Source organism: Schistocerca piceifrons, chromosome 6 (assembly GCF_021461385.2).
Source record: "Schistocerca piceifrons isolate TAMUIC-IGC-003096 chromosome 6, iqSchPice1.1, whole genome shotgun sequence".
Lineage (NCBI taxonomy): Eukaryota > Metazoa > Arthropoda > Insecta > Orthoptera > Acrididae > Schistocerca > Schistocerca piceifrons.
The window spans coordinates 243,368,424-243,371,181 of record NC_060143.1 but is presented as its reverse complement, the minus strand read 5'-3'; positions in this window follow the sequence as shown (position 1 = coordinate 243,371,181).

The window sequence follows — 2,758 nt, the reverse complement described above, 5'->3', positions numbered from 1 at the left end:
GCACCGCAAGGTTTCAGATGGATTATGTCATGGTAGGACAGATATTTAGGAACAAGACTTTAAACTGTAAGACATTTTCTGGGGTAGATGTGTGAGTCCGACCGCAATTTATTGGTTATGAACTGCAGATTTAAATCAGGAATTTAATAAGATGGACTTGGATAGACTGAAAGGACAAGAGTTTGTAGAGAGTTGCAGAGGGAGCATTAGGGAATGATTGACAAGGACAGGGGAGAGGAATTCAGTAGAAGAAGAATGGGTAGCTTTGAGAGATGAAACAGTGAAGGCAGCAGAGGATCAAGTAAGTAAATAGACGAGGGATAGTAGAAATTCTTGGGTAACACAAGAAATATTGAATGTAATTGATGAAAGGAGAAAATATAAAAATGCAGTAAATGGAGCGGGCGAAAGCGACTACAAACGTCTAAACTGACATCGACAAGAAGTGCAAAATGGCTAAGCAGATATGGCTACAGGACAAATGTAAGGATGTAGCAGCACATATCACTAGGGGCAGGATAGATGATGCCTACAGGAAAACTGAAGAGGCCTTTGGGGGAAAGAGAATCATCTCTATGAGTATCAAGGGCACAGATGGAAAACCAGTCCTAAACAAAGAAGGAAAGCAGAAAGGTAGGAGTATATAGAGGGTCTCTACAAAGGAGAGGTACTTGAGGGCAATATTATGGAAATGGAAGAGGACGTAGGTTAGGATGAGAAGGGAGATACGGTACTGCGTGAAGAATTTGACAAAGCACTGAAAGAAGTCGAAACAAGGACCCGGAGTAGACAGTCTTGGGAGGGCCAGCCAAGATGAAACTCTTCCATCTGATGAGCATTATGTATGAGACGGGCGAAATATCCTCAGACTTCAAGAAGAACATAATAATTCCAGTTCTAAAGAAATCGGGTATTTAGAGGTGCGAAAATTCCCGACCTATCGTTTAATAAGCCACGTTTGCAAAATACTAACATGAACTCTTTACAAACGAATGGAAATACTGGTAGAAGCCGACCTCGGGGAAGATCAGTTTGCATCCATAGAATGTAAGAACACGCGAGGCGACACTGACCCTATCACTCATCTTAGAACATAGGGTCATGAAAGGCAAACTTGCGTTTATAGGATTTCTACCCTTATAGAAAGCTTTTGACAATATAGACTGGAATACTCTCTTTCAAATTATGAAGGTTTCAGGGGTAAATTTAGCTCGCTGGGCACGAAAGGAAAGCAGTGGTTGAGAAGAAAGTGAGTTTTGGAGTAGGACTAAAGAGCAGGGAGAAGAAATAAAAACACTGAGGTTTGCCGATGTCATTGTAATTCTGTCAGAGACAGCAAAGGACCTGGAAGAGAAGTTGAACGGAATGGGCAGCGTCTTGAAAGGAGGACATGAGATGAACATGAACAAAAGCAAAACGAGGATAATGGAATGTAGTCGAATTCAATCATGTGATGATGAAGGCATGAGATTAGGAAATGAGATAAAGTAGTGGACGAGTTTTGGTATTTGAGAAGCAAAATCACTGCTGGTGATCGAAATAGGGAGGGTATAAAATATAGTCTGGCAACGGCAAGAAAAGTGTTTCTGAAGAAGATAAATTTGTTAACATCGAATGTAGATTTAAGTGAGAAGCTGCTGAAGGGAACTGAAGATAAGAGAATTTTGTGGCACAACCTGAATAGAAAGAGGGATCGGTTGGTAGGACACTTTCTGGGGTATAAGAGGATTACTAATTTGATATTGGAGGGAAGCGTGGGGATAAGCAGATTAGGAATGATGTAGGTTGCAATAGGTACCCGGAGGCCAAGACCCTTGCACAATATAGAGTAGCACAGAAAGCTGCCTCAAACCATTCTTTGGACTGAGAGGAATCTTCCTATGTAAAAGTAACTTAGGGCGTACTCCGTAAGAGTGTTATCGGATCAATACTTTCCACAACATGTACGGATGACCAACAGATGACGTCGAATTTCCATAAGGCTTTTTGCGGATGATGCTTTTATATACAGGGAAGTAGCAACAGTAGATAAATGTAGCGAAATACAGGGAGACATGCAGAGAAACGTCACTTGGTGCAGGGGGTGGCAGTTGATCCTCAATTAACGACTAGAGAAAGGTAATGGCAAGTGAGATGGAAGCCAGGCAGAGAGTCATTGGAAGAATCTATATGAAGTGTAACTCGGTCTCAAATGAAGTAGCTCACGAAGCCTTAATACTGCTCGTCGATCTGAAATCAATACCAGATAGGATTCATGGAAGAAACAGTAAAGATCCAAAAAAGTGCAACGCAATTGCAAAACTTACGCGGACATGCTTAGCCAACTTCAGTGCCAGACACTGCAAAAGATGCATTTTGCATCACGGTGAGATTTGGAAAATCTGAGAGTGTATCTTCTCAGAAGAATCAGTTTGTATACTGCGTCCTCCTAAGTACATCTCGCGAAAAGACCATGAACGTGAAATTAGAGAGATTAGAACCCACAGGAGTTAAACCAATATAGTTACTGCTCGCGAAGTATTCCCGACTGGAACAGGAAATGAGATTTGTACACAAAGTACCCTCCGACACTCACCGTAGGTTGGTTTGTGGAGTATAGATGTAGATGTAGCAAACGTCAAGGTTGTTAAGCGAGCAATACATAAATGAATTTTGGGAATTATCTGAAAACCCTAGAAAATAAACAGTGCATCTGACTACAGAGTGGAGAGATAGATCTAGTTATGACCGTAATGAAAAAGATGTGGAGATGGGTGAC